The sequence below is a fragment of the Serinus canaria genome, chromosome 2, assembly GCF_022539315.1.
Source record: "Serinus canaria isolate serCan28SL12 chromosome 2, serCan2020, whole genome shotgun sequence".
Lineage (NCBI taxonomy): Eukaryota > Metazoa > Chordata > Aves > Passeriformes > Fringillidae > Serinus > Serinus canaria.
The window spans coordinates 136556107-136568852 of record NC_066315.1 but is presented as its reverse complement, the minus strand read 5'-3'; positions in this window follow the sequence as shown (position 1 = coordinate 136568852).

The following is a 12746-nucleotide window of genomic DNA, read 5'->3' as shown; positions in this document are numbered from 1 at the left end:
CAGATGTTAAACATTATCTTTACTTGTTCTGCTTGCATCTGAATTTACACATATTGCCTCCTGAGCTGCATTTCAGAGGCTGTCAGCACTGAACATCTCCTGTCTTCTGCAATCCCTTATATCTTGTGTTTTAAATTTCCTATACCCACCATGTCTCAATAACTGTCTGTGGGCTTTAACTTAAACTGATTTTCTTCCCTTGCTATCCAAATTTAAAATGTGTTTTATATAGTTAAATCTGCATCTTTCAATAGCCTCTGCCTAAATGTTTTGTTCCAGATTCCTTCCAGTGTTGTGTTTCTTATCAAGAGCTTCATTCCCTAAAACTGGGGTTTGGCTGAAGTAATTTGTCTTTTTTTTAACTCCTAGTATCCTCTGTTTAAAATTGTGTTACTCAACTCATATATTCTATTTTTACAAGAAGTATGCCTCTTAAATGCCTGCATTACAGCTTTAGTGTTGGCCTAGTCTGGCTGAGTTGACTGAAAGTATTAAAACCCTCAAGTGCTTCAGAACAAGCTATCAAAGATAAAGCTTCCTCTTGACCTTTTTTTTTGGGGCGGGAGGGTTGGCCAGGGAGGTGTCTGTTTTGGTTTCCATTGCTCTCAGATACAAACTGAAACAGTGTGTTTTAACTTCTCTGGTTGCCTTCCACATTTCTGAAGTGTTTCAGGTCTGGCGGGGTTTTCATCTGCTCAATTCTGCTGCTCAGGGTAGAGGTTTAGCTTTTTCAAATTGCTGCTCAGATAAAGGAATCTGACACTTGGGGTCAAAGCTTTATCTAATCACTTCAGCTGGTCTCTGCTCAGAGCCAAACAGCCCTTTCAAGCTTTTCTCAAAGGTGGTGCTCTACAGCAGTGGCGGGAGTTTGGGTCAGCGGCATGGGCAATGTGGGAGCAGAGAGCAGGGTTTTGGAATGCAGCAACACAAGTGGGAAGTGTAGCAAAACGCCCAAAGCATCTGATGGTCTGGACTGTGTGTCTGTGGGGTATGGAAGTGATGTGTGAGAAATCAATACCAAACTATTCTCCTTTCCATGCACATCTCAGGCAGAGGGAAGAGCAGCTCTCGGCTGAAGGGTGGGAGGGAGGGAAGGCAGAGGATCCTGTAAAGGCATTCCTGTGCTTACAGCTGGATGGCAGAGCCTGGAGGCAGAACCCTGGGTGCTGAGATCTTCTTGGGTGCTATTCAGGGTTCTGGCCTCACCCCACCAAAAGGCTAAAAGTGCTACTGCAAAACCCAAAGAGTGGCAGTCCCAGAGACTGAAGGCCATTGCAGCTGTCTCTTTGCTCCCTGTGACTGCCTGAAGGGCTGTTCTTTCACATTCAAACTCAGCTCCCCATCCATGTACAAAGTAATGGGAGTAGGGGACAGAAACCTCAGTGCTCTGCCTTCCCAGAAGCTACTGGGAAGTCCTTTTCACCTTATTGTTTTAAATTATTCTTTATATTGATTTTTTTCCCCATTTGATCTATTAATAGTTAAACATACTTTGTTAAAAAAAAAATCTGATCTTATAACTCTACTGATTTTTTGAGTCTGCATTAAAAAAGCACTGTAGTTCTAGAATTCCAGTCTGATTTACTCCTTTCTGCATAAATTACTGCCATAGATGACCTTTCCTTCTCATATGCCTTTGGGGATATGTTCCAAGCATATTTTCTAACAGCTTCAGCAGCAATAATAGTAGCATCCAAGTATTAGTTAGCAGTTCTACAATGTAATGTTTTTCATCTTCAAAGCACTTTGCAGACATTAGTGAATTAATAATTGAGCATCAGCTACTGACAAGGCATAAATCTAAGGCATTTGTGGATCTCAATGGAATTGAGTATAAAATAATTTTGAAAAACACTGAGATCCTGGTCATTTGCATGCTCTTGAAGAGGTAAATAGATCAACATAAGAGATGCTCTGTGCTGGTAAAATGTAGGAATGTCTCAGAGTTGTGGGTGAATTTCAAACAGAAACACAATAAAATCTGACCGCACACTGGTACATCTCCAAGCAGAAATTTTATTTGGTTAGAAGCTTAAACATCAGATATGAAATACTGAGACACCCTGGAACATGGTTTAAATCCCAGCAGGGTTGACTCAGCTCTTGATCCTGCAATGCAGAGAAACTGAATTATAATAACTTTTGTCTATGTGACCTGGATGAGACAATGCAAATTAATGTTCTCTCTTCTTTACAGAGAAAGAAAACCCACCATTATACACCATGCAGATAGATATATTGAGAGTCATAGTCTCATATTCACCTTTTTCTATCCTTTATTTTTGGCAAAAACAAACTTTAAAATGCAGATTAGCTGAGACTTCTGTTTTGCACACAGATTCAAAGAGCTGGAAAGAATCAGCAAGGCTCATGTAGTCCATCTTGTGCCAAAGCTGCATAAGCACTACTCATGTCATTACTGTCAGATGCTTGTCTAAATGGCTCTTAGAGCTTGCCAGAATATTCTTTTTCAAGTAATCCATCATTGACATTCTCTGTTCTCACTGTTAAAAAGTTCTGCTGACTATCTCACAGAAGTTGTCTTTGCTGCAGTTTAATCTTTTTTCCTTTCTTTTTTTCCTGTCCTAGACTCCAGCTCTGTGGAGACTGATCCCTTCTTTGCATATTTGAAGGTAATTCTTATGCCTCCTTCATATTCTCTTCCTTCAGCTTTGGCTGCTTTCCCATGGAGAGTTCTTGAAATTGTGAGATATTGTATTAGAAAAAAAAAAAAAAAAAAAGCAGTGGATGCGTAGGAGCTTACTCTAAACTCATAATAAAGATCCCTGCTGCTCCAGAAGCAGTTTAGGAAGGAAGTGTGATTCATGATGACCCTGTTTCTTCTTGAGCTTCCAGCTGTTCCCCCCACACCCTCATGTACTTTCAGTTTGCAGCTGTACTCCAAGACTCTTTCTGCCTTCACACGCTGCTTCCAGGCGTCTTGCACCTTCTGCCCTGTACAAAGGAAAAAACATCATTTGAATCATTTCAATTATATTCTAAATTGAGGATGGTGATGACTTTTGAAACCATTTTCATTCAGCTGTATTAAAGGCTGGGGCATTTATTTAGGTATCTTTTTACTCTTTTTTTTTTGTGTTTAAACCGATATTGGGTTTTCTAAGTGCAATATAGACCTCAGTGTGGAGTAGATTTTGTAGCATTAAAAGAGTGTTCTATACTCACATGTAAATAATTTCTTTTAAAATGAATGTTGAGAATATATTTCTCCCCCTGCCTCCACTCCTACACAGTGAGCAAAAAAGTCCACAAGGTCTTTGACGAATTTTTAGTGGAATTCATATAGATTGTTCAAAATACCAAAACTCTGAGGGAAACATAAGCTATGTTTTTGAACTCTGTGTCCAGGAAGTGCAATTGGAAATGAGAATTTTTTTTAAAGGCACAAATATTTAACTGGAATTAATATATAATGTTTTTTATGTGATAGTTTTAAAAATATGAAAGAAGCCAAACAGAGTAGCTGGCAAATTTCTGGTGAGTACAACGCCTAAGTTGTTTACTGCTTCCCTCCTATCAAGTCAGATTTTAAAATTCCTAGCAGCCCCTGGGGGCAGACTCTACAGCAGCTCAATGGCATGCCAAAGGATAAATCCTGGGTACAACTTGATGTGACCAAAGCTGGGGACACAGGATAGCTTGGAATACTTGGGAAAAAAAGCAGCTCCAAAGGCAGAGGCTTTAGAGGGAGCTTCTGGGTTGCCTGGTAAGAAAACTCACACGGTTCTGGGTCCCAAGGAGGGCCAGACTAGAAGCTGATGGGACATGCTGGTCAAACCCCTGAGCACTTGACATTTCCTACACTCTGAGTTCAGAAGGCCACAGTGTTTGGGCAGGTCAGGTCTCCAGCTCCCATCTCCAAGGGTTTGTTATCCTTGTATAGGAGTCCATTAGCCCAGATGCCCTGGAAATGGGGGAATGGCTTGGCATGCTCTGCCAGCAGCACACTAGCACAAGTCACAGAGAGAAGCAAAGCCCATTTTGGGTTTGCTCATATCTTTGCTTTCCAAGCTGTTTTTCTTTTCTTTCTTTGATTCCTCCTTCATTACAGTTGGGAAAAAAAAAAAAAAAAAAGGGAAAAAAGATGGAGTTTGGGGCTTTCTGTTATTGTTTGTTTGTTTGTGGTTTTTTGTTTGTTTGGTTAGGATGGTTTGGGGTTTTTTTAAAGAAATTAAAAGCTATTGGAGAATCAGTATGTTGTGACCCAGAGCTAACTGCTAATTTTTCACAATACTCAATTTAATAACCTTAGTCACCATTAATCTAAACTTTTGTCATGGTTTAAGCCTGGCACAATACCAGTGCCCCCATGAGAACACCTACTTCCCTGGCACCTACTGTGAGATATGATCAGAGACAGAGCAAAGCAGGCTCCAACTTAAGGTTAAAAAGAAAAAAAAAGCATTTATTAACCTACAACTACAAAGGAAGACACACAAAACACAATAGAACATAAGATGAAAACCTTCCAAAATTCTTCCTCCTCCCCCCACCAAATTTCCAATTTCATTGCCACCCTTCAGACAATCGATTCTCAGTCTCTTGAGGAGAGAGAAGTCCCTCTTGCGCCACACGCCTTCCATGTCCAGTGCTCTCACCACTGCACATGGATCAGAGCTGCTTCTGGGGTTTTTCATTTTAAGGATACTTTGACCAGTTCCAAAGGGAGCACAGTCCTTCTCTTTTTGGGACACCTGTCCCCCCCAAATTTCACCCCCTGGGGCCGAGGGGTCTCTTGAACAGAGATCGTCTTCTTCTCTTCTTCGAGACGGAGGGCACCACCACACCCTCCTCACCCGTCGTCTCTGTTCACTCCTCCACATCACTGCACTCTCTTGGCTCTGAGCCATCGCCTCCCCCTAGAACGCAGTCTCTGTGGCACAGAAACACCCGTGGTTCTGCTGTGGCTACACAAGAAAAGTCCAGCCCAAAGCCACTTCATCATCTCCTCCCACCTAGAATTTTCCTCAACATCTTCTCAATCTCAACATCTTCTAAATCTCATCAACTTCAGGAGGACTCAGCTTTTGCAAGGTTCTCATCTTCCTCAAAGGGGTTAAAAGTCCCGAGCTCTCTCTCTCTGCCGGTTTACTTCGTCAACTCCCACGCCTGTCTGCCCTGCTGGGCACCCCCCCCTTCTCCTTCACGCCGGGCCATTATCACAGGCACCACAGGCACCGGCTCTGTCTCTCTCTCCCTCGCAGGGGGGGGTGGGGGAATGGAGGACGGCTGCCCGAAGCCCTTGCAATGTTCTCCTCCACCCTTGGGCCCAGGCCTGTCCTACCTCTCTCTCTGGCCACATGGCTCCCCTCCCCCCCTGCCCAGCCAAAGGAGCTGGGCAGGGGGGTCTACTCACTCTCCAGCGGGACTCCAAGAGGAAGTTCCCCTGGGAGATCACAGCTTTTAACCCCTGTGTTCTCAGAGGCGTATCCTGCCCTCAGTGGACAAACCAGGTGCCAATATTAAATCTGAACACTGATTGGATTGCCCACACCATCACAAAAAACTTCATTTCCTTTCAAACCACGACACTTTATAAGACATATGAAAATTAACTTAGTAAAGTTGTATTTTAATTGTAAATCCACCAGGTTTTTGTATGTCATTTGGCAGTTTAAAATAAGTGTATCCTAAAAAGAGAAATAACTGAAAATGCATAAACTATGTAATACAGAATTTTTCTCCCACAAGAATTAAGCAACTTTGTGTTAAACAAAATAAAAGTCTACAAACTGATACTACTGCACATTTAGGGGAGAAATTCAGCACTAATAATCTATCACAGTTAGTATCCTAGATAACAGAGGAAATAGTAGACAGTAATTGCAATTTCTCTCTGCATGGCACATTTCCACTCACAGAGGCAGCTTCTAAAAATGGCAGAACAACTTCCTCTTCACAGTATTAACACTAGAACATGTGGAAAATACCTGGAGATTGTGTCCCATTTGGTGGAAATGATGTGATTATACAACAGATTTGGACTTTTTCAATCTGTGGAACAATCTGGAATTTAGAAGAAAGAGTGAAAAACCCCCCAAACTAAACCCAAAGGAAAAATATGCAGAAGCTTAAGCTTCAAAAGTTTGCAAGTAATCCTTATAATACCCAGCAGTATCAGACAGCCTTGCCAGAGAAGCAGCCTGCCCTAACAAGAGTGACATATACACAAGGTGGGATCTATCACAGCAAATGTATTTTGAGTAAAATAGGACATTGAGACAAATTTTCATTTGTTATGCTGCTGCTAGATTCAGCTTCTCGGTTCATTGATCAAACCATGCCTTGTCTGGGTTTGCTGCCTCTCCCTGGCTGTCCCTTCCCCACAATATCATCTTCAGCCCTTTTCTCTCTTTCAAGCCCTAAGCATTTAGTCTCACACTATCACCTTTGCTGATTTATCAACGTTCAATCTTCACTCTATCAGAAGTGGCAGTCACAATTGCCTGCTTATCTCTTCCTTCCTCAGGCACAAAATCCCTTCTTCCGCTTTTCTGCACCATCTGCAAATTTTCTTCATCTAGCAGTGGCTAAAGAATTGCTTGAAAAAACAATATTCCACACCCAGTTAACAACACTGTAGAAAACCTATCTGCCTCTGTCTTCAACAGGTTCATATGGTATCTAAATTGTGGGGTTTGCACAGGGAGACCCTGCCTTAATTACTTATTCTCAGAGTGCTTGCCACACCTGACACTGGTTCTTGGTAGAGCCTCCTTGGAGTTCACCATAGCACAAAGAACAGGTCTGTAAGTCAGCCATTGTTCGGTGTTTCTGAGGATATGTATGTGTCTATACTTAACAAAGGAAAGCAATATTAATTTTCAGTCTAAAAGTCTTACTTTTTTCTAAATAAGATGCATAAATGTCATTTTTTTTGTATGCACTTGATACACTGTGTTTTGTTTATTAACTTTAAAGACAACATATCTGTAGCAGTGGGCAACAAAGCAGCATGGACCCCCTTATGCATCCAAAGGAGATTGCTATTGTAAAAATCAGCCCCTTTTTATACCTTTAATTTGTTTATGTGACAAACCTGACATAACTGAAACCAAACAGAGACTTAAAAGAATTTACCAGAAAGAAGGCGCCCATTGTCTAGCTCAGCTGCCATGCTGCTGGCCACACATACTATCATCCAATCAGCTTCCTGCTTGTACACTGTCCACATATTCCTCCAGCCAATCAGCTTCCTGCTCATGCACCGTTCATGCCTTCCTCCAGCCAATCAGCTTCCTGCTCATGCACCATTCAGGTGTTCCTCCAGCCAATCACACTCTCCCTTCCAGCTGCCTCTCCTCTCTCCTTGCTCCCTCTCATCTCTCATCCCATTCCCAGCTGCCCAACTGCAGCTGTGCCTTTCTCTTCTGTGAGCAGAAGCCTTAACAGCTTAATAATTATAACCCCATATCCTACACATATTATTGAGACTGTTCATTTTTGAATTTAAATTATTAATATTATAGACAATGTAAATGAGAGTAACTTTCCCACCAGTCCACTTCTCAGGCCTTTTCCAAACTCATTTGTCATTTTTCAAATTTCCTGTAAATTTTCATTTATAATCCCATATCATTCTAGGTTTCAGTCATAGTAGGGATGCAGAGCAGACTGCCCAGCTACGAGACAAACAAAGGCTGTTCAACGTAGGTCTGTATGGACAGCAAAGCTGTATCTCGCAAATCCTCCTTGCTGTAACATTGATCAGCGGTGCAGAGAGCATTATAAACTGCTTTTCAGTCCAGTTTTACAGTTCCTTTTTGCATTTTAGTGTGTGTAAGAGGCAGGCCAAAGTCTGAGCTTCCTGCATGCTCTGCTGACCTCAAAGTTTGGATGTGGGCCTTTCATGTAGAAAATGGAATGTGTAGAATAAATGAAGAAGTTTAAACCCACCAGAACCCATGTCAGATTCAGTCAGTAACTAAACTTCTGAGGGGGAAAAAAAAAGTAAAACGAAAGATTCCAATACAAAGACTGCAAAAAATTACTTTTCTCATACTTATTTTTATAGTGACCAAAAAGAAATTACACTTTTCTTTCGTCTCACCATTGCTAAAGTAAAATGCATCTTGCAGTATTTTCTCAGTTAAAATTGTTTTAAATTTAACGCACTAACTGACAGATATTCTATCCTCCTAAGATAATTAATTATAAAAAAGTCAAGGAAAAAGGTTTTTTGCAATCTGGAATGGTTTTCTCTCTTCCAATTTACTAGCATTTGTCCAACTTATGTTTAGTTATCTTACTTTCATGCCTTTCAAACAAGAAAGAACTTTTCATATTTTCTTATTTACCAAACAGGACTAAAATGATTGATATTGGTTCAAGTTTGCAGCATCTTTATAAATCTGCTCCACACTGAAGCTTCATATATTTTTATCAAGTACAAAATCAATTATTTTAACAGAATAGTTTGTCTTACATATAAAATGATATATTCCACCATTTCCCCTATTGTCTTTGAAAATCAAATTTTGAAACATAAGTATTGTAGAAATATTTGCAAGAACATGAAAATGAGGAATCTCTTTTTTTCTTACTTGGATGTCTTGTGCAACAAAAAATATATTATTACATTTATGAATTAAAAAATAGTGAAAATCCATATGGACAAGATAATTTTCTCAGCTCTGTTATTAATCTGAAATCTAAATTAGATTTTAAATTGGTTGGAATCAAAATCCATATCTATTTTCTGTTCTCTTGAGGTCAATTTTAAATGATAAACAGTAGATGACTTACATTTATTTTTATTATATATATAATATTTTCTGTATTACCAGTCAGTTCATAGTATTATGCATTGATTTTAAAGGGAGTTGAATTGGTATTTTATGCTGTAAGATACTTGTAGTACTGACTTTTATTGATGCTAAATACAGATAAACTAATCTATATGAACTTCAATAGACTTCAGTATTAATATATTTTATATATTAATCTGAATATATATATATTCAGGCTAATATATAAGGACGGTTTTGGAGAAGCAAGCAAGAAGATGAATTAGAAAGTTTACTATGAGCAATATTTGATTTAATGCTTTTAAATTTACTGTAAAAATATGCAGGAAATTAAAAATCATGGGAAAATGAAAATTATATAGTTGTCATTTTAAAGTTTAAAATAATTTGCATGAAAAAGTGGAAAGTTAAAATATTCATTGTGATTTTGAATCTCTTCCAGACTGATAGGAGTGCTCATTTCCTTCGCAGATAGGTGATACAAGTTCCCATGGTTTGCAGAAGATGTGTCTCTTTGGAAATTTTCTTGTGTAATTCTCCAGATTGCTTATACAGCAATGGGGTTAAATTTTCTCAAGTTGGCCCTTGTTTTTTGCACAATGGAGTAAGAGACTTTTTGCTTTTTTAAAAATGTATTGGCAAGGTGGGAGGGAGAAAATATGTCAGGGGTGCTTCCCAGTAATTTCCTTCCCAGTATGAGACTGATGAAAACAATCCTCTTTTCTTTTTCAGGAAAGTTTAACTTACAGCTGACAGCAGCCCCCATGACAGATGTCACATAAAAGGGGGTGTCCTTGAGCTCTGTGTGTTTGATCCATCTATCAGTGCCCAAGAAAGAGGAGTCCCTGCTGCCCGAGCAGCTGCCAGTGCCCTGCCACGGGGACCCCACGGACAGGGAGCTCTCTGCATCAGAGCTTGGTTTGCCCAGCTGCCCGTGCCCACAGTGTGCCACTCTCAGCTGGTATATTATCTGGTTTTCCAAGGATGCTGCCAGGCTCTGCTAACACCCTGGAAGGACTTGCACTGAGTTCCAGTCATTAACAAACATTCTGGTAGTAGAGAACTGTGACAGGTTAAGGTTCCAAGGTTGCTGTTGATAATATATTGAATGCAAAAATTAATTTGAAGTGATATTTAGACAAGCTGTAATTACCAATAAGAGCTGGCTCTAAAGAAATCTTTAGTGTGCATTGAGTAAGGTTCTTACCCAAGAACCATCCCTACTGGGGGAGAAGACAGGCTGAGCATATTGCCTGATCCCAGAAGTTAAGATGATGTCTCCTCTGATCTCCCTTCTCACCTAAGTTTATTTCCTTAATTCCTTGTATTTTTTTGAGAAAGGGGGCAGTTAATGTCATTTCATATTTAGGTGGAGTTTGAGTGACTTCAGTCACTGAGATGTGTAGAGGAGTGAAAAATAATATTTATTTTTGAGTTAATGAAGCAAAGTTCACCTTTCAATTACTGTCTGGGTTATTCCTTTGGCTTAGCTCCCATTCGCTGCACTGTTTTCATCAGCGTGACCACAGCACCTTCGTGCCACTCCATGCTGTTTCATGTCCCCCTTGTACCCAGTCTCTCTCAGTGTTCCTGCTCCTAAGGTGGGCAGACAGTGTGTTCCTGGTTAAATATAGCAAATGCACTCACTACTTCTTGCTAAATTTTGTATTTTCATATTCACCTCACAACAGGTGAGCAAAGCTATAGCAATATCAGGAAACTCCTCTTTGGGGATTTGGAGTGTTTTAGGCTAAAGGGTCTTGTTTTATTCTTGTGTTTTGTTCTTTTTGCATTAAGGTGCAACACAAGAACCAACAGAAATTTGAATTTTTTTCCTGTTGGAGACTGGTTTTGTTTCATTTAGACTGTCAGTAGAAGAGTAACAGTAAGAACTTTTTCCTAATTAATTATTTTAATGGCAATTTTTTTAAAAATAATTGCTGGAATCAAATTACAACTTGTATTGACTTTTTTGTCAAGATTGCAATGAAAGATTATCTTTCTGACGTGAAACAGAAGTGGGACTTGAGTCACTGTTCTTGCTACTGGGGCTGCTTTTTGGCGTCAACAATTTTGAGTAGCTGTGCTTTGAGTTTTCTTGTGGGTAACATGAAAATGGAGAAGTCCAATGAGAACCTTAGCTATTAACTTCAGTATTCAAGCCTGGACAAAGTTTTACAGATATTAGAGGCCCCAGTAAGATCTAGAGAGTGAGCTTGTCTTAAAATTACTACACAATCTAAGAATGCCTACTGTGATTGCTCCCTTCCCACAGAACTTGTAGGTCCTCTCTTGACAATGCCACATGGGCTTGAAGATACTGTCACAGTGACTCCTAATGTTTTAATGCTGGCTGAAGTGAGACATCCTAGAAACTGAAAATATGAAGTTGATTTTATGTATTTTACTCATCCAGCAAATCCACTGTCTTTACTGTAAGTATGGCAAACCAGATTCTGACTGAGGGAATGCAATGAATAAGGTGCTTTCTTCCCAAGGGTAGTTGAAGGAAATTAAGTACATACTTTTGTAACTCCAACAGCTACAAGCAACTTGATGAAAGAATTGTGCAGGGAATTAGAAGTTCCATAATCAGAATTTGTAACATCAGATTAAGTATGGCAACACATGGTCAGACAATCCTAGTTCAGCTAATTAGGTGGGCAAATGAACCTATCCAGTTAACACAGAGAGACAGATCTTTCAGAAGACTATTTAAACCAGAAATCTTTTGGTTTTGAATCTTTCTCAAGTGGTGTCTGCTCTCCATTGCCTGTGCTGGGAAATTAGGGCTGCTAGATGGCCAAGTGCCTAAATGAACTAAATAAAGTAAATATCCTAAAGAGAAGAAATAACCTGGAAACTTTAACTCTGATGGATTAATTTCAAAAGAAAACATTACTGTTTAAAATATTATGATGATTTGTATGATGATAGATGGAAAATTGAAATTGCAGAATGTGTTTACAAAAGACTGATTGACACAAAGTATCAGCAGTTGGAAGGACAAGAGACCATTGAGGAATTGTGAGGTTCCAAAATATTTTGAATTCAGTATGACATTCAATAAAGTACTTTGTGGCAACTTAGGCACTAGCTTTGTAAAAAATTCAGCAAACACAGGCCCAAAGCTGATCCTTTACTAACTCAGTAACCACTACCCCTTTAGATTGTTTCTTGATCTGTCTTCCTTTAGCAAGTTATTTTCCCAGTTTATAACTTCAATAGTCTGCTGGGTGTAGCATCATAAGTCTGGCAGAATATTCCTTAGATTTCTAATTCAATTTTATACAGACTGTGTTCCATCACTGACAGCCATGTAAATCAGATGTAACTCTAATGAAATCAGAAATCCAACAATGGTTTAAAACATGTGTGAGAGGAGTATCAGATCCTCTCCTCTCCCTTCCTCCCAAGTGTCAGCTAAATAAGCTTTCAGGCTTTTGAAATAAATTCAAAGTTCAGATGTTGTGTCTTGACAGTGCCAAGATCCTATAGAGCACATCTGCCCTTCATTGTGTCGGTTCAGCATTCATCTGAAGGCAGAATTTAGTTTCTATGCTGAACTGGGACAAACCTACAACACTTATTAGTATGTTTGGGCACTGCAAATACATAATGAAACTGTCAGCATAATCTAAATCATGAGATAGATAATTTATCTGCTGTAACACTGAATTAAGAGTGTTCTCCCCAGTGCTCAGAATAATTCTCTGCTTTATATACTTGTCTAAATGCTGACCACATGTTGGGCAATGTGTTTGTAGCATTTGCCCCAGTGTTTGATTTTTGAACTGGCATGCATTCACCACTCCAAGTTAGTAAAATAATCCAGGGGAAAAGCACAAAATGCCCATTAAAGAAAACAATTTCAATAACAAGCTGAGCCCCTCAGGGACTGAGCTATTATAAAAAGCAATCAGAAACTTGGAGGGTGGGATTTTGTTCTTTTATTTTTATTTAAGACATCCACAAGCC